This window comes from Sus scrofa, chromosome 15 (genome assembly GCF_054392235.1).
Source record: "Sus scrofa isolate SSC_HxYL_T2T_F1_AM1 chromosome 15, Sscrofa_HxYL_maternal_Yorkshire_Landrace_v2.0, whole genome shotgun sequence".
In the NCBI taxonomy this organism is placed as follows: Eukaryota; Metazoa; Chordata; class Mammalia; order Artiodactyla; family Suidae; genus Sus; species Sus scrofa.
The window spans coordinates 118,218,744-118,238,207 of NC_139397.1; the positions used below are offsets into that span (position 1 = coordinate 118,218,744).

General features: G+C 39.9%; 1 long non-coding RNA gene across 1 annotated transcript; it reads right to left on the reverse strand.

Annotated features, from left to right (window-relative positions):
* Positions 1-388: 388 nt before the first annotated feature.
* Positions 389-9,630, reverse strand: LOC146396077 (uncharacterized). The gene is made up of 3 exons (XR_014830396.1): positions 9,506-9,630; positions 3,913-3,995; positions 389-507 (listed from the first exon to the last, which is right to left on the reverse strand). It is a non-coding gene; the product is annotated as an uncharacterized LOC146396077 (long non-coding RNA).
* Positions 9,631-19,464: the final 9,834 nt, after the last annotated feature.

The following is a 19,464-nucleotide window of genomic DNA, read 5'->3' on the forward strand; positions in this document are numbered from 1 at the left end:
GGCCCAACACAGATATCATCAATATATAAAAGCAGACCTACCAAATATCAATATGCAGCATTACACCAAGTACTCCTTTCATAAATGAGATAAAAAAAGCAATAGATGCAAACTATTGCCTTTGGAATAGATAAACAATAAGATCCTGCTGTATAGCACTGGGAACTGTATCTAGTCACTTATGATGGAGCATGATAATGTGAGAAAAAAATGTATATATGTAAGTGTGACTGGGTCACTTTGCTGTATAGCAGAAAATTGACAGAACACTGTAAACCAGCTATAATGGAAAAAATTAAAATAAAAATAAATAAATAAAGCATTAGCTGCAGGGCCACATAGAGCTTTTTTTTTTTTTTTTTTTTTCTTTCAGTTGAGCTTAGCTTACCTTTAAATAGATTTGCATTGACAGAAAGGTAAAACTTCCTCAAAAATAATACTACTTAATTCAACACAAGCCTTTGGGGGTGGGAGGTTTCTCTGGAGAGGCTTTTTATATTCCAGTACCTATAAAAGAAAGGTTTAATACTAAGGTATTGCTCTGAAATTTTCATGTTCTAGTGAAGTTTATAAATGTGTCTTTGGGTTTAACCTAAGTGTCACCAAATGGCGTGGCTCCCTCAGAGCTGTTCTCACCTCTGGGATTAGCTTTTTTTTGGCATCTACTCTTAGGTGATGTTTCACTTTGAGAGCTGTCCCTGCAATTTTGTTATGATACCCACCAGTGGTGTTAAAAATAATATTGTGTCAAAGTGTAGAGGCTGCACCCCAAGGACACAGGATGGGCATCCTTGGGACATAAATTAATTAATGGACGCATCCTCTCCACCAATGATTTTAGATTTTGTAGTTGCAACAGCACAAATACACTGTTGAGGGCAAGTCTTAAGTGAATGAATTTTGTCTTCTGTACCCCCAACTTTCCCATCCAACCCTTTACCACTCTAGGTGCTTCTTCCACGTCCTGGCCCATCTATCAGCACCTGTCTCTGTTCCTTCAAGAACAACTAGAGTAGATATTTGCTAGGTACCAGGTGTCTTGAAAATGACTTTGGTTATTCCTCATATCCATCTGTGAGATAGGTGTTGTTATTACCCTTTCACTGAGGATAATAATACCAGGGGAAACCAAGGATCCAAGACATTAGGTAACTTTCCCAACATATCTCAACTTATTGGAAATTTTTAATTGAAGTATAATTGACATATAACATTATGTCAGTTTCACCTATGTAACATAATGATTTGATATTTTTATATATTGCAAAAGGACCACCACAGTAAGTCTAGTTAATTTCTGTCACTTTACATACTTAGGAACATTTTTTTCCTTGTGATGAGAATTTTAAGATTACTCTCTTAGCAACTTTCAAATATGCAGGACAGTATGAGTAACTGTAGCCACCAGGCTGTACACTACCTTCCCAGGATATATTTACTTTATAACTGGAAATTCGTACCTTTTCACCCCCTTTATCCACTTCTCCCACCCCCCCCACTCCCTACCTCTAGCAACCACCAATCTGTTCTCAGAATGTATCTCTAAGCTCAGTGCCTTTTTATTGTTTTATTTTGTTTTAGATTCCACATATGAGATCATACAGTATTTGTCCCTCTCTCTCTGACTTTTTTCAATCAGCAATGGCCTCAAGATCTATCCATGCTGTCACAAATGACAAGATTTTATCCTTTTTATGACTGCATTGTGTATATATACCACATTTTCTTTATCTACTCATTCATTGATGGACATTTAGGTTGTTTCCATGTGTTGATTATTGGAAATAATGCTGCACTGAACATGGGGGTGCATATATTTTTTCATACAAAATCTCAAAATTTTTTTTCTTCAAATAAGTATCCAGAAGTGTAATTGCTGGGCCCTACAATAGTTCTATTTTTAATGTTTTGAGGAACCTCTATACTCCAAGAAATGGGACTTTTTTTTTTTCTTTTAAGGGCCACACCCATGACATATGGAAGTTCCCAGGCTAGAGGTTGAATTGGAGCTGCACTGCTGGCCTACACCACAGCTGCAGCAATGTGGGATCTGATCCGTGTCTGCGACCTATACCACAGCACATGACAATACATTATCCTTAACCTACTGAGCAAGGCAAGGGATGGAACCCAAGTCCTCATGGATACTAGTTGGGTTCATTAGTGCTGAGCCACAATGGAAATTCCTGGGAAATTTTTAAACCAAGCCTAACTCTAAAAACTCAGCCATTACCACGTGGTTGACCTCATATGTTATCTTCCTGGGCTCTTCCGAGGTCTTTAGCCAAAGGGAGTCCTTTTGAAAGAAATCAAAATCTTAGTATGGAAGAGTTCGGTGGAACTAGAATGTTGGAGGTTATAGATTCTTTAGCTATTGGACTTATTAAGCTCCCAGATAGTATTTCACTGACTTTTCCATTCAACAATGATCTAAAGCCTGCATGAGCTATGGACTGTGCTCAGTGTTATAGGAGAAACAAAGATAAATGAAACCAAGTTCTACCTCTCATATTTCTCTCCATCATGGTCTACCTACATTATTGGATGGCATGCCATCCTAACAGATGAATTGGGTTTAATTAAAGGAGCAACAACCTAAGGTTTCTTAGTTGTAATACATAGCATGAGATTCATTTGGATCTATTCCAAGTCGATACATTTAACATAGCTGCCTTGAATGGCAGAAGAAGAACATGAGTGGAAAGAAGAGAAGTTGGTAATCTCCTATTTATTTTTAAGGCTATTTATGAATCATTTATATGCCATAGTGGACATTAAAAAAGTTTATTATCATCCCTTCCTTAAAGAATTGACCCCTTCCATACATGGTGAGATCCCAGTGGAGCTATAAATCACAACTCAGCCCTGCTTCCATTGGCCTTAGGAGTAGGCACATGACTCCTCGGGTTATCCAATCATGTTCCCCAAGGCATTGTGACTGGTCCAGAAGTGTGCATGTGCTCCAAGTAGAGCCAATCAGAATCCATCTTGGGAATTGATATATGGGCAGCAATAGAACAAGCTATTTTTTCCACTGTGATTTCTAACACAGATCAAACTTTCCCTCCATATGGAAAGAGTGTATAAGTGGAATAAAGCCAGGCAAAGACAAGCAATGCCAAGACATGGAGAGAGTAACAGGACTCTGATGACATCATTTGAACTCTTGGATATATTTCTTAAACTTTCAGCTATATGAAACAAACACACAGAGACATAAGCAAAACATTTTATATGTACACATTTTTTCAGGGTTTGTTTGATTGCGTGATGTAACTAAATGTTTAAGAAGCAGTATGAGAAGTTAGGGTGAAAGTATAAAAAGTTAGATTGAGTATCTGTTGTTTGGAACCAAGAGTCCTGATTTTAAAAAGAAAAAAAAAAAATCTATAATATCCTTAAACCCTGCAGTTTGTGGAGGGGCAGCCTTAGATCTCTGAGGGTAACAAAGCACAAAGTAGAGGGTCTGGTGCAGATGCTCTGCTCTTCCTTTGCTGTGCACAGAAGAACAGCTCCCTGGGGTATGAGTTCACTGTGTTGCCCAGGTCTCTTCTGAAAAGATTTGGCGCAATCTCTGACACTCTCTGTCAATATCAGGGATGTTGCTGAAAGCAGTGTCTTGGAATCCTAAGCATCCATGGCAGCCTTCGCCCCTCTGTTAGCAATTTGAACAGCTCACCATCAGGTCTTGGGACTTGACCCTTTTTCTTTGCTCTGACTCCCTGCAGGTACTGAGCAATGCATTGAAATCACTGATCTAAGGTTCCTACCTCCACAAAGAGAAATATCTTAGCTCATCCCACCTCTTGAAGAATAAACAGACCTCCAACTATGAATCATCTAAAAATAAGCATTTTATAGGCCCTCACCGACCACTGCTAAATTGATGAGTCATTCATCAGTTTCAGTTACCTGGTACGATGGGAGGATGGGGTCTGGAAATCATCGTCGTGGTTGATAGGCAGTTTCTGGTGCCCTGGTCTGGAATTCGGCTACTGAAAACACAAGCAAAAAGTAGCTGAGGTTTCAGCCTCACAAGCTCTGATAATTTACCACTAAAAATAAACATGTGCTCGAGAGACAACTACTATGTAAACACTCCCAGAAAGACTTTTCAGCATCTGCATACAGAAGCTGCCATCTAATACCCAGGGAAGCCGAGGGCACAGCACACAAAGAACGCTTTATCTTTTGGGGGAGCCAGCATCTGCTGAGCTTGAAGGAAAAGCAGGACAAAGAGTTGCTTCTCCTGTTCAGGCAGAGACATGAAACGTGATTCATTGTTCTGTCTTAAGCAGTCACACTTTACTGTTCCTTAACAGTGCTAAGTATTGGAGGCTGCCTCTCATTAGGAACACAACGCCTGTCCTAAGCTGCAGAATACTTACTGGGAAGCAGAGACATCCACATGCCTTTTTGCCACTAAGTGTGCCTGGCAGTAGTGGGTAATTAATAATTTGTATCCCCCCCCATCTTTCTGTTAATACTCTCTACTTTAGGTGAATATGATTTGTGAAAATCAGAACCTTATAATCACCACCTTATCTGTACTCAACCTCATAAGCACAAATACTATAAGATCAAAGGATTCTTTCCTTTATCTCAGGATGATTTTATTTATTCATCTACTGGTTTTTGCCATGCCCATGGCATGCTGAAATTCCCTGGGCCAGGGAGTAAACCCACACCACAGCAGCGATCTGAACTACAGCGGTGGCAATGTAGATTCCTTAACCTGCTGAGCCACCAGGGAACTCCGACCTCAGGATGACTTTACACTGAAAGTTTCTTCACTTGGGGTACATGTAAAATGCACAATTTACACACAACTTTTCAGAGACACTTTGAGAATATAAGAAACAGGGCACACATCTCTGTGTGCCATTTGCCTCCATCAGAATTTGCGAAGGAAGGGCTAGAGGAAGAACTGACCGAAAGAACAGCTGTTTCATGAAGCAGGAAGTTGAAAGCTTAAAAGCTTTTAACTTAAAATTAGGTTTGGGGATTATCTGAGGTCTTCAAATATTCATACAAATTGTATTCTTCATTATCACGGGTCATGGGAGAGAGTGTGCCGTGCATAAAAATTTACTGCCCAGCACTGTGACAGGAAAACCTCCAGAATCATCAATTCATGGATTTATGGGGTTTGAATATGAATTTTTGCCATGGATCACACACTCATCACGACGGGGAGCTGCTTTGGCTGAGCCGTGTGAGACACAAAACCCCTGGCAGGAAGAGAAGGGACGGGGAGCCATACGTGGAAGGCAAAGACTTGCGTGCTGCCGGATAACCTGCTTTCTTGGCTTGTCTGGAAATCTGAAAACCTATACCTGCTCTCCCCTACACCTCCACCCAATATAGATAAGCCTTCCCAGGGTAGACTAGCCTCCCAGTTGAGCCGTTTCCCACCAGCCCACCCCAGCCCTATGCTGTGGCTATTGACTTCTATACCAAACATCAGAAGGAAATTCTCACTCCAGGCCTAAACGGGTGGCTCTGCGGGTATCTTCCTAAATTTAGCAGATGTTGTAGTTGCTTTGCTCCTGTTTTGAGTTTGCTTATGATTTTGTGATTCAGTATCGTTACACATAACCTTATTTAAGAAGGATAGAGGTTTTTTTATGGCTCCTGACTACCTGAGGTCTGATTCTTGCTTTTGGCAATTAATAAACAGCTAATATTTCTAGCCGCCAACTAGCTCCTTCCCATTCTTGCTCCCCAACCCAGAATTTATGAAAAACCATCACCTAATTCTCATGTTCAATAAGGCTCTCAAGGGAACTTAATGTCAGAAGCCCAGAATTTTAATTTTTTTTTTTTTCTTTTTACAGCTGCACCTGCGGCATATGGAAGTTCCTGGGCTAGGGGTAGAATTGGAGCTGCAGCCACTGGCCTGCACCACAGCCACTACAATGCAGGACCCAAGACGCATCTTCGACTTACACTACAGCTTATGGCAATGCCAGAGCGAGGCCAGGGGTTAAGAGACAAGATTAACCTGCTGAACCACAACAGGAACTCTTGAAGCCCAGAATTTTAGAAACAATCCTGTGACTCATCAACTCCATAGGCTTGAGCAAGTCCTAGACTCCAGGTCTCCTGTAATGGTTAATTTTATGTACCCACAGTGCCTAGATAGGTGATCAAATGTTTTCCTCGATGCTTCTGTGAGAGTGTTGTTGGAACAGTGGACTTTGTATAAAGCAGATTTCCCTCTATACTGTAGGTACACTTCATCCAATCTTTTGAAGGCCTGAAGAGAACAACAGACTGACCTCCCTGGAGCAAGAAAGAATTCTGCAGCAGACAGTCAGCCTTTGGACTTGAACTGCAACATTGGCTCATCTCTGGGTGTCCAGTCTGCTGGGATTTGCCAACCTCTGTGATGATGTGAGCCATTTCCTTAAAATCTCAACCTCTCTCTCTCACTCTCTCTCTTTAGTTATCAGTTGTTTCTCTGGAGAACAATGACTAATACAACCCTGTTTGTTTGTTTTTTTATTTTAAATCCATTTTACAGAAATCATGACCACTATGATGAGCTAAAGAAATAATATGTGTAGGAGTTCCCATTGTGGCTCAGTGGTAATGAACCCAATTAGCTTCCATGAGGACATGGGTTCAATCCCTGGCCTTGCTTAGTGAGTTGAGGATCCAGCATTGCCATGAGCTGTGGTGTAGGCTGAAGACATGGCTTGGATCCCACATTGCTATGGCTGTGGCTGTGGCCTACAGATGTAACTCCTATTCAACCCTTAGCCTGGGAACCTCCATATGCCACAAGTGTGGCCCTAAAAAGGAAAAAAAAAAAAGAAAGAAAGAAAGAAAAAGAAATATTGTGTAAAATATGTAAAAGAGGTTTGAAATAAAGCACTAAAGAAATACAGGATTTATTTCAGTACATCTTGAACTTAAGAATATGTAGTTAAAAGCAACAATTTACTTAAAGACGAGCACGAGACATTTCTTCTGCAAACAGCCCTTGCACAATTTTAATCTTCAATCAGGTCTCCACCAGTGGTCTCAGACAAGTCTGACCCAAGTAAGGCTCGAAGAGCCTCAGAGGAAATGGTAGGGTTTTAAGGTGAATGTCAAGGTTGTTCTCCTTGTATCATTTATCCAGTTCTTAGGGGAGGGGGACTCCTAACTAGTCTCTAACGGGTCCCCACTCTCTTCACCAGCATACCCAGGGGTTTTCCAAATGACCTCTGATTTCACACATTGCTAATCAAGAGCTCTTTGTTCATTCATTTAAAAAAAAAACAAAACAAACAAACAAACAAAAAAAACCTATTCTTCCAAAAAGGCTCTATGAAAAATCCATCACATGCCACACATTGAGGATCCAAAGATGATGAAGGCACCATCCCTGACTAAAACAAAATTCAAGAGAGATGACCTGAGACCTTCTCAAATACCTAAAATCAAGAATATGGAAATGGGAGTTCTTGTCATGGCAAAGAGGAAATTAATCCAACTGGGAACCATAAGGTTGTGGGTTCGATCCCTGGCCTCACTCAGTGAGTTAAGGATCTGGCATGGTGTGTGTTGCAGACATGGCTCAGATCCTGTGTTGCTGTGGCTGTGGCATAGGCCAGCAGCTGTAGCTCTGATTGGACCCCTAGCCTGGGAACCTCAAGAGTGTGGCCCCAAAAAGCAAACAAACAAACAAACAAGAATATGGAAATGCTTTTATAGCCCCCCAGCTTTTGTCTTGAGTCATATTTTTTGCTCAGAGTCACACAGTACCTTTGACTATTTTCACACCACGTTAACTATTTTTCAACTACACTCAAGTTTCAGATCTTTTCCTTCTGCATGGAAACACTTACTGTGTTTGTTATATGTTTGTTCCTTTTACCAGAGATATACTCAGCGATGAGCAGAGGGCTGGTAGAATTGATGGGTCAGTAGGTTCATTCAGTGACCTGATAAGCAGCCTGGGACCTGAACTCCAGTCTCATACTTCAAATACCTGAGCTGATGCCCCAGGTCTGCAAATGGACATTGTTCTTCCCTGTAGTCGACAATGTGTGTGTTAAACACTTGCACGCCAAGAGTCAACCACAAAGCACATCTTTGTTCTCCTACCCAGCTTGGCTCTCTGGGTGCTGATGCCATTCTGTCCTCTGGGGTTCCACACCTGGCCGTTCTTCATGGTAACGTTGCCCCCACTCACCACCACTCGATCCCTCTTTCCACCCTACCTGCCGCCTCCCTCCTAACTGAGAAGCTTTACAGATTTGCCAGATCCTACCTGCCTATTCCCTGTGGCCTGTCCTAATCCACACTGTTCCCTTTTAGTCCAATTTAGTCCAATTTAGTCCCAGCCCTGCCAAGAAGCTAGACCAATTGTTTTATCTTGATTAGATTTGAAGTAAAATGCTTTGATTTTCCAGCAAACTTTTTGATATTTTCTACTGTATTAAAATCTGCACAGTTATTTTTCTCTTCAGTTTGGTGAGCAATCTTTTTATTCTATCTTTTGGTGTTAATATGACATAATAGAGCAAAATACACATTAAGTGTTAGCATAATCCGTCTTCACAAAGGGACCATGGCTGGTGTGTAGCCAATACTCAGATTAAAAGATAGAATATTATCAGCACCCCAGAAGTCCACCTTATATCCCATTCCAGTCACTACTTGTCCCTAAAGATAACTGCTATCTTGGATTGTCTGTTTATCATCGCATGTGAGTAAAATCAAGTAGTATCACAGGGGCCACGGATATGTGCCACTCAGATCTCCTTTGAGGAGAGAACCTGCGGTGGGGAAGGCAGTGAGCTGACAGCCTCTGCCTGTTTCACCTTCAGGATCCATTGCAGAATTTACACCCAGACCATGCTCTCCCTCTGCTGCGCCCAGCAAATGAGGGAGCAGAGCGGGAGTCCCAGAGCAGAGTGGGAGTCCCAGATCCAAGCGATTTCTGCTCAGTGCAGGACCCTCTCGTGGGCAAGCTGTGTTCTAGGGATTCCCACCAGCCCAGCTGTCCTACAGTCTGCGTCTCTTACCAACCCTCCTTCCTTCTCCCTCTCCTTTCACAGATGTAAGACTGCACCGCAGTATGACAGCACACCTTGCCTTTTTCCACCCACTCTTCTCTTGGACTTCAATTCCATCTTGGCATCTGCTTCCCAGAGGACCTGAACTGACATGTTTTGACGTCAGGCTTCTTTCACTTCACACTGTAGATGCAAGACTCACCCATGAGCCATCTTCTTAATAAAAAAACCTCATTATGTACCAATAAGGCTATTACAATTATATACATAATTATACATATAATTATATATGTATGACTCTCTATAGTCTCTTTCTCATCTTTGGGATTGAACCTACCACTCTTCCAGCTGCCAAGCTCCTTGACACTCAGTCAAATCTCACAGAAGTTCTAACACAGCCTAAAGTGCTTCTCTGATAAGAACATGTCCCAGAATCAGCTCATAAACTACTAACAGCTCACTCATTCATATAACAAATGTACAAGAGTACCTACATTGTGCCAGGTACTAGGAGGAGCACCCCTTGGCAGGTCAAAGAATTTTCCAATTCAGTAGCAGGGCAGCTGAGGGTCCCCCAGCGTGGTGCCAGTCTGGCTTTTCAGGTACATCTTGGCATAGCACATACTCACCCTTGAAGACAGTACATCCCACCCTTCCAAGGATTCCTTAGGGCTTCTCAGGTGTACTGGTCTCACCCTCCAGGCAGGTCTGGGCAGAACTGGAATCCCTCCTTGTTTGCAACACTAAAAGGAGAGACTAGCTTTGATTTCAGCCCTCAGGCATTATTTGTGAAGCTGATAATATTGGAGAAAGATCTGAGGAAAGAATGGGGAAAGCTCTGGGCAGAGAACAGATAGAGCAGAGTTCAAGACCCTCTTCTTCCTCTTACTGCCTTTGTGATTTGAACTAGTCACTTAATCTCTCTGAGCCTCATTTGTATAATAAAGAGATCAAACTAGATTGATCTAAAATCCCTTACGGCCCTACTGAAGACTCCAACCTAAATGATTAAACAGAGAAGATAACCAGACAGTACTGGTACGTTTGGCTGCATAATGAGCCACAGCGTGTACTTAACGGTTCGGCCACTTTCATTTTGTCATTTACTTGGATATAATCATTTTGTCATTTACTTGCTGCCTTGCCCCAAATACTGGGTAACCCTGCTCTCCATCTGGTACCTATTCTGTGGGCATTTCAGAACTTTCATTTCCTGTATTCAAGTCTGGGATCTTTGCGAGCCCTAATTTCAGTTTGGAAGGGAATAAAATTGGCCCTACATTTCTCAACTTAGAAAAGCCGTACATCCTATGATCCATTTGTGTCATTAACATGTTCACACACGAACACACACAAAATCCAAACAATTTCATTAATAGGTAACAGCTGTTTTGCATATGAATAACTTTGATATTTAACTTGTAGGCTTATGCAGTTGAATCTTTATATCATTCTGTATGACTCTAAACTTTTTAATTGTAAGAAGAAAATATTCATAATTGCAGGACTGCAGGATTAGTCACTTCAATAATATTCTTTCGGTTTAGAATTTCTGCCAATGATCTAAAAATAGCTTTAAAAAGTTCTCTTATTTTAAATATGAATTCCTTTTGACTTGATCATCTGTCATCTGAGGCTCCTAGCTTCTCTCTGAACTGAATTCTGTGCAGGAATTGGTAATGCCTGAAAACAGCAGTTGAAAATGTAAACATCAACCACATACACACAACTATGCCCAAGTTAAAATGCTTACCATTAAAGCATTTTCATTATGTAATATTTTAAGCGTTTAATAGCACTTAAAAGATTTTGTCTCCATATAGCTCTAGTTTTCCCTGGAGTTTTAATTCCATTTTCCAAGCATATTTACTTGCTTTTTTAAACATGGCTAGAGAAAGCCAAGATAAATATGTGACCAGAAATTTCATAAGTCTCTTTAAGTTCTTTATACAACAGGGAAGGAAAGGAAACAAACATTTATTATGTGTATATGTGCTAACTTGTATGTTATGTACTTTCATACATTTTCTTTCATTTAATTATAGATAAAAAGCTTCTTGTAAAACAAAAGAAAATGAGGAACTTGGAGGGTTTAGCAGAAGTCTGATGATTTTACTGAATTCATACAGGGTTTGTTGGTTTGTTGGTTTGTTTTTGTTTGCCTTTTAGGGCTGCACCTGTGGCATATGGAATTTCCCAGGCTAGGGGTGGAATCAGAGCTGTAGCTGAGGGCCACAGTCACAGCCACAACCATGCAGGATCCGAAGCTGTCTGCGACCTACACCACAGCTCACAGCAATGCCAGATACTTATCCCACTGAGCAAGCCCAGGGATTGAACTCACAACCTCATGGTCACTAGTTGGATTCATTTCTGCTGCACAGCAACGGGAACTCCAGAATTCATGCAGTTTTTTAATGCCTTACATGTTTATCTATAATTGAAGTATCATGGATGTACAGGGTTAGGTTTGTTTCAGGTGTACAACAGAGTGATTTGACAAATACATTACAAAAAGATCACCGTAAGGCTGGTGACCATCTTTCGCTATACAAAGTTATTATAATGTTATTGCCTATATTCCTCATGCTCTATATTGTATCCCTGTGACTCATCTATTTTATAACTAGAAGTCTGTTCCTCTTAATCTCCCACCTTCCATTTACTCTTTGTATCTATGAGTCTGTTCCTGCTTTGTTTTTTAGATTTTTTAGATTCCACATATAAGTGAAATCATACAAGTATTTGTCTTTTTCTGATTTAGTTTACTTTGCATAATCACCTCTCGATCCATCCACATTGCTATAAATGACAAGATTTCATTCCTTTTTGTAACCAAGTGTTATTCCATTTTGTATATATACCACATCTTCTTTATCCGTTTATCTGTCAATAGACACTTAAGTTGCTTTCATATCTTGTCTATGATAAATAATATTGCAATGAACATAGGGATGCATACAGCTTTTCAATTTAATGTGTTCATACTCTTTGGGTAAATAGCCCAAAATGGAACTGCTGGATTGTATGGTAGTTCTCTTTTTAATTTTTTGAGGAATCTCCATACTGTTTTCCATAATGGCTGCACGAGTTTACATTCCTACCAACAGTGCATGAGGACTCCTTTTCTCCACATCCTTGCCAACACTTGTTAATTGCTGTTTTTTTAATAAATACCCATTCTGATAGACGTGAGGTGACATTTCATTGTGATTTGGATTTGTATTTCCTTGATGATTGGTGATGTCAAACATCTTTTCGTGTGTCTGTTGGCCGACTGTGTGTCTTCTTTGGAAAAATGTCTCTTCAGGTCCTCTGCCCTTTTTTAAATTGCATTATTTGGGGGTTGATATTGAGTTATGTCAGTTCTTTATGTGTTTTGTTTATTAACCCCTTATCAGATATATAATTTACAAATATCTTCTCCCATTCAGTAGGCTGCCTTTTTATTTGGTTGATGGTTTCCTTCCTTGTGCAGATTTTCAATGCCTACTTTAAGTTCAAGTTGAATAATGAGTATTTATCTGAACTTCCTATAAACATCATCTCTAGTGCATAATTAAAATAAAAACTCCTGGGCTCACCTTCATAACTAAAAATGTGTTCAGAATTTTGACTCTTTCTCCTATTCCTGTCATGTTAATTTAATATTAAAATTACGTTTTATTTAGTACCCGCTTTGTTCAGCTTATTTTCTGGGAAATCTGAGAACAGATTTGCATTAGGTGTGATATGTTCTTCTTTGAGTGTTGAAAAAAATGGATTTCATTTGTATCTAATAGACTTGTATCAAAGTGACATGAAGTAAGACATTTTTAGGTTACTTCTAATTCAAGTTTTGAATTGTTAATGAGCCTGTAGAAAAAAATAGCAATTAAAATAATCATAGCACTTAAGCAGACGCATTTGTACCTTTAAAGTGTATTGAAATTGTCCAAGCATGTTATGGTAAAAGAGAAATTATTAGTGGGCAAAAGCTCTTTGATCCTGATTGGCAATAATAGTTATCAAGATAAAAGACTTTTAAAAATCCATGCTTGTAAGGAAAAAACAAAACAAACCCTTCCCCTTCTAGGAGCAATTTGTGGAAGGTATACTATAAGAAGGCATTCTTTAGGCATACACAAAAAAGCATGAATAAAAGATGAATAAATATTTTCAAATATTAAAATTTACAATAGCAGTGTCAATGGCTTTTTCTGACTGATTGAAAGTTGGCAATATGAGAAATTTATGCGTACCACGTAGTTCACTTAGGTGGAAATTTAATAGATGGGACTCAACTAACCCAAAAGGGTTATGTTATTCATACCGGTTATTGACGTTTGGGAACAAAGAACTATCACAGTTTCTCATTTAATTTTTCACAATAGCCCAGTAAATTCTTTATCATCATCGCCATTCCCTTTTTACAGCCAATACTGATGTTAGAGGCAAGCCAAGATAAGAATGACCAGTAACTGATTCTGAACTCCCTGTTAGCCCCATTTTCCAAGAGACTTAATTGAAGGCATCAGGTACACATGATTATTTGCCTTTGTTATGTCTCACCTACTTTCAACTCCTGTTAGCCTAGCCAGACTCAAGAGATTGTGTAGATTTTAGGCCTGTGATTCTCACACTTAACCCACGTAAAAAATCACCTGGAGAGCTTATTAAAACACAGACTTTCAGACTTGAACCCCAAAGATTTGGATTCAGTAGGTCAAGGTAGGACCTGAGAACTTGCATTTTAACAAGTTCTCATGTGAAGTTTCCGCTGCCAGTCCACGATCCACTCTTTGAGTCATACTGTTTCATGCTACTGGTTTTATTTGATACAGTGTCTAATAAAGGAATGGATTGCTACAGCTGCAGGGAAGTAGCCAACAGATCAGCAATAATGGCTTTAATGTGAAAGGGCCATTTGGTGTGAGCGTGAGCCACACAACTCTAATGGGTGCTATTTACATGGCCTACAACCTGCACAACTGTCAACCTCATGCTTAAGTACTAAATGCATGAGTTCTAGAAGGAGGAGTGGGAATGGCAGAGGCAGAGAAAGGAAAGAAACTGTATTGTTTTGGCCATTGGGTTCTTGGGATTTCCCAGGTCTGGGAATATTATAAACTATCTAATCAGGCTGATTGAGGGTCAGAAAGTTTATCTAAGGAGAATATCTTAGATCAGCTTCAGAAGCCAGATGCTAGAGATTAAATATTTTTGTTTCCCCCCTGCAACACACACACACACACAAATTCATATGCTGAAACCTATTTCCCACTGTGATGGTATTAGGAGGTAGGGCTTTGGGAAGATGCTTAGGTCATGAAGGTGGAGCCCTCACGAATAGGATTAGTGCCCTCATAAGAAGTGACCTTATAAGATCTCCCTAGCCCCTTCTGCTATGTGAGGACACAGTGAAAAAAACAGCCATCTATGGGACAGGAAGCAGGCTATCATCAGACATCAAATCTGCTGGTATTTTGATTTTCAGAACTATGAGAAACAATGTTCTGTTGTTTATAAGCAACACAGTCTATGGTATTCTGTTTAGTGGTATAAAGGGAATAAGACACCAAGAATCTAGGGAGTCCTGATACTCATGTAGTACTATTTGGGATCCAGAGGACAAAAGTCATCATGAAGTTGGAAAGAAGATTATCCAACCCATTTGTTTTTTCAGAACACCTAGTGACTTTGGTGGCATAGGGATGTTGAAGCATTAGGAGATGGTATCACGGTGCCATCAGCAAGGATACCAGCAGCAGAGGCAATGAAAGTCTGTCTCTTCCAAGTGGATGACAAATAATAGCCTCCCTCACAGACCTCACAAAGGCAGGGTCAGAAGAAAGAGCAACCATGAGATACCACCTAGGGACTCCCAGGAGGGCATGGGGAGGAGGGGAATTCAGGGAGATTCCAATGGAGAGTGGAGCTGAGATCTAGGAGCAATACAGGTGGGGAATGAAAAGCTTGCCAAATATTATTAATAAATGAACTTCTTTCATGCTCACAAGCTGGTGAGTTTCAAGGACATTCAAAGGATAGAAGTAAAAAAAAAAAAAATGACAGCAATCATAAGACCGCAGATTGCAAGCATTCCCTTTTGTGAGGGGAATAACTTTATTATTTTACTATTAGTCACACATTATACTTAATTCACTTTTCTAATTCATCTCTGCTGCTTGTAAGCTACCAATTCAGCTACCACTTCAGTTTGCTACCAGATTTTAACACCTGATACAAACCCACAATTCTGCAAGTATGAAATCATCAGATGAGCAGTCTGTGCTGAACTCAAATCCTCTGAATTGTAGAGCTCATTCTCTCCTCTTCCTCCCATCATTCCTCCCTTGACCCATAAAGCCTACTTCTTTTTTTCTTTTCGTTTTTATTTTTTTCTTTTTGGTCACCCTGCAGCATATGGAGATCCCTGGTCAGGAATCAGATCCAAGCTGCAGTTGCAACCTATGCTTCATCTGCAACAATGCTGGATCCTTTAACCCACTGTGCCGGGCCAGGGATCAAACCTGTGTCCTGGCACTGCAGAGATGCCACCGATCCCATTGTGCCACAGCAGGAACTCCTAAAGTCCACTTCTTTGAAAGTAATGGGAAGAGCGTCTGTTCTCATTTCACCTCAAGAAAGGGGGAGTGACGTGTCTAATTGATGAACACCTTTGGAAAAAGAAACAGAAATGTTCCTAGCTTAGTACTTTCTGCCTTGTTGTTGTTGTTTTTGTTGGCTTTGTCCCCCGCATGTGAAAGTTCCCAGGCCAGGGATCAAACTCATGCCACAGTAACCACTTGAGCTGCTGCAGTGGCAATGCTGGATCCTTAACCTTCTGAGCTACAAGGGAACTCCAGTTCTTTCTGCTTTTGATACACTGAGTCCTCAGGAGGAAAAAAATGTATCTTTTCTCTCAAAAAAAGGTTTGCCCTCCCTGGGGGAGAATCTTACATTTGTGTGGAGGAGCTGAGTGGATGGTCTTGGTCAAAACCATTTAGCTGCTATTTCAAACCACATTGGGGTCCCCAAAGCAAAAAAAAAACACAGATGGCACACTCACATTAGGATAACTTGAGGAAGGTTTATTCACAAAGGGACAACTTACAAAGATAGGAGCAGAATGTAGAAAAATGCAAGGGATCATGCCAGCACAGAGCTCCCCAATGGGAGTAGCCATCGTCCATTCTGTTGAGGGCCTGAATAGAACAAAAAGGCAAAAGAAGGCTGAATTCTCTCTCTGTGTAAGCTGACCATTGGTCTTCTTTTGTCCTTGGTGTTCTTGGTTCTCAGGGCTTCAGATCCAGTCTGGAATCTACACCATTGGTTCTCCAACTCCCAAGCCTTAAAACTACAACATTGGTTTTCCTGGTTGTCCAGCCTGCAGACAGCAGTGGGATTTCTCAGCCTCCAGAATTACATGAGCCCTTACCTTGTAATAATCCCCACGCCTCCTCATGTCTATTGGTTTTGTTTCTCTGGAGAATTCTGACTATTACCAAATATGCAAGGGAAGCCCCATTCATACACATCATCTTACCATTTTGGCATTGCCCATTGCAATACATGCTACTCTGTGGCTTCAAATTGAAAGTCTTGCAACACTTTGTCTGATGGATTTCTCAGACCAATAGAATTGACTTGACTTGCACACCAAGAAGCTGAAAGTGCCAGACAGATAATGGGTTCTGAGAGCACCCCTTAAGCAATGACTGATAGGGGTTGAAGGTCAACTACCTCAGCCCCTTGCTCCTCAGGAAGTATTCCAGGGCATCTTCTACACTCTCTCCCAGAATTCCCCAATAGGATTGAGTCCTGGGTGTCCCCAGTGGCAATATGCCTGATATTACACTCTTTATTAGGCTTCTTCCCCTTCTTTATCTCATTGCCTCACCATCCTATCTGTACTTCTAAGGATTACCTCCCAAATAAATTATTTTACTCAAGTCTTTGATTCAAGTCTGCTCTGGGTGCACCCAAATTACACCACTAGTACATACAGGGTGAGAGAATCAATAAATAAATGACTACAACAAGCTAGGTATATGATTTAGAGACACAGAGGACAGCATCAGAAGAAACAAGTAAAACAATTGAAAGTGATTTCTCTGGGGAGGGGATTTGAGAAAGGAATGGGGAAACAGGTGGGCCAGAAACAGCTGGTGTTTGTTAAAACTTTGTAACATTATTTGACTATTCAATACACGTACATGTATTTCTTTTATGAAAATAAAATATACTATCAAAATATGCTTTTGACTTACTTGGAGAATAGAGTGACAGGGGAGTAAAAGAAAAATAAAAAATACAGGTTGATTAAGCTGGAGGAAGAAAGAAATTTCCCTGGGAGACATGGGATCTTGGTAGTCAGGCCAGAAAGATATAAAGAGAAAAATAACATATGAGAGGCCAGACAATCTAAAGTATGGAAAGTCTAACTTGTTATAAATGTGAGAGTGTAAAACAGGGTGATGTTTTAGTCCTTGCCAGCCCTTGATAGGCAAACAGGGCCCAAAAGAAATATGAAAGAGAAAAAGACTCCAGATTCAGGGAACAAACTAGAATGGCATCCCTTGAGAGAATTCAGATGCGAGAAGTAGGGAATGGCATTCTCTTAAAGCCATAAATAGGATGCTCGTAAAAATACAAGCTAGCAGTACCCCTTGGAGAATGAAATGGCTCTACTGTGTGGTAACAGGAAACTTGGACAGCTTTGAGAGAAAATTAGTGAGAAACTCAATATAGAATATGCAGCATTGTTAGGTGGGTGAATTTCATGGTGATCCAGTTATGGTAGCATGAATCCAGGAGCTGCCTGTCCAATGAGAGAACAGTCTCCAAAAGTTCCTAGAATTAAGAGGTTTTGCCTCTAGAAATGGCTGAGTAAGCTCCTATCAGACCATAGATGATAATTATCAACTCCAGGGAAAATATAGCAACATAACAATCTGAAAGTTAGAAGGTGAATAAATGAAGATAGATTTTGGAAGGGAAAAAATACTCAGAAGGAGAAAAACGGCATAAGGTGAATTTCCCGTTTTTACGGTCTTTAGCCCAGGATGGGCTGCAGTTGGCACCATGCAGAACAGCTAGAACTCAGATAGAAAACTCAAAGTTATTCTACTATAAAGAACCAGAAGACAGAGTGTAGGGAAATACAACTGCAAGAAAATGAGAGAATTATCCCAGGAAGTATTTAGATAGATGGAGTTAATATGAATCTCTGTCAAACCCCTCAAGTCTAGATAATAGCAGAAGAACTGAACTGAGGTTTGAACAGCAACCTCAGAAACAGAGTTTGAAGTTTGAGCCCAGCCAAGCCAATTGCCTGATAAAACAAACCCAAATGACAAAAAAAAAAAAAAAAAAAAAAAAAAAAAAAGTCAACACACTTCAGAAAAACTTGAGACAATCCAGTCTCTGCAACATAATACTCACAATATCTAGCATATAGCTCAATACTCCCAACATATAAAAACCAGGAAATTGTGACTCAGTCTCAAGAGAAACAACAATCAACACAGACCAAACCCCAAATGATTCAGATATTAGAATTAGGAGACAAAATTTTAAAGCAGCTGTTAAACTATGGTCAATGAAGTAGAAGAAAATATGCTAGAAATGAATGAAACCACAGGTAATCTCAGAAGAACAACAGAAATCAGAAATTCTAGAATTGAAAAGTAAAAATCTCTGAAATAAAAAATTCTCTGAATAGAGCAGAATGGAGATGATAGAGAAAAAAAAGAGTTAACAAACATGAAGATAGATAAAAGAATTATCCAGCTAAAGAATAGACAGAGAAAGGAAGGAAGGAAGGAGGAAAAGGAAAGAAGGAAGGGGACATGAAAGAAAAAATAAAAGGATGAAAACGCAGGGACCTGAAAGACAATATCAAAACATCTAACAAACTTATAATTGGAATTCTAGGAGAATAGCAAAGAGAGGGAAAGGAATATTTGAAGAAATCATGGTCACAATTTTTCCAAATTTGACAAAACTCATAGGTTTACAGATTGAAGAAGTTCAGCAGAATAAATATGAGGAAGACCATTCCCAGCACATGATAATCAAACTGCTAAAAAAAAAAAAAAGAAAAGAAAAAGAAAAAGTCTCAAAAGCAGCCTGAGATAAATACCACATTTCCTCTAGGTTATTTTTAACCTTGTATCTGAGACAAGGGAGAACAGAATAGAGGGGAATGAGATATTTAAGGTGCTAAAAAAATTATATCCAGTGAAAATATCATTGAAGAATAAAGATGAAATCAAAACATTTTAAGATTTAAGAAAAAGAAGCTAAAAGGATTCATTATCAGGAAATCCTGCACTACAAGAAACACAAAGGACATTCTTTAGGCTGAAGGAAATGATGGTAGATGGAAAATTGGATCCTTAGGAAGAAAGGAATAAAGAGCACTGGAAGTATTAAAAAGTTGGGTAATTATTCTTCAACCTTTAAGAAT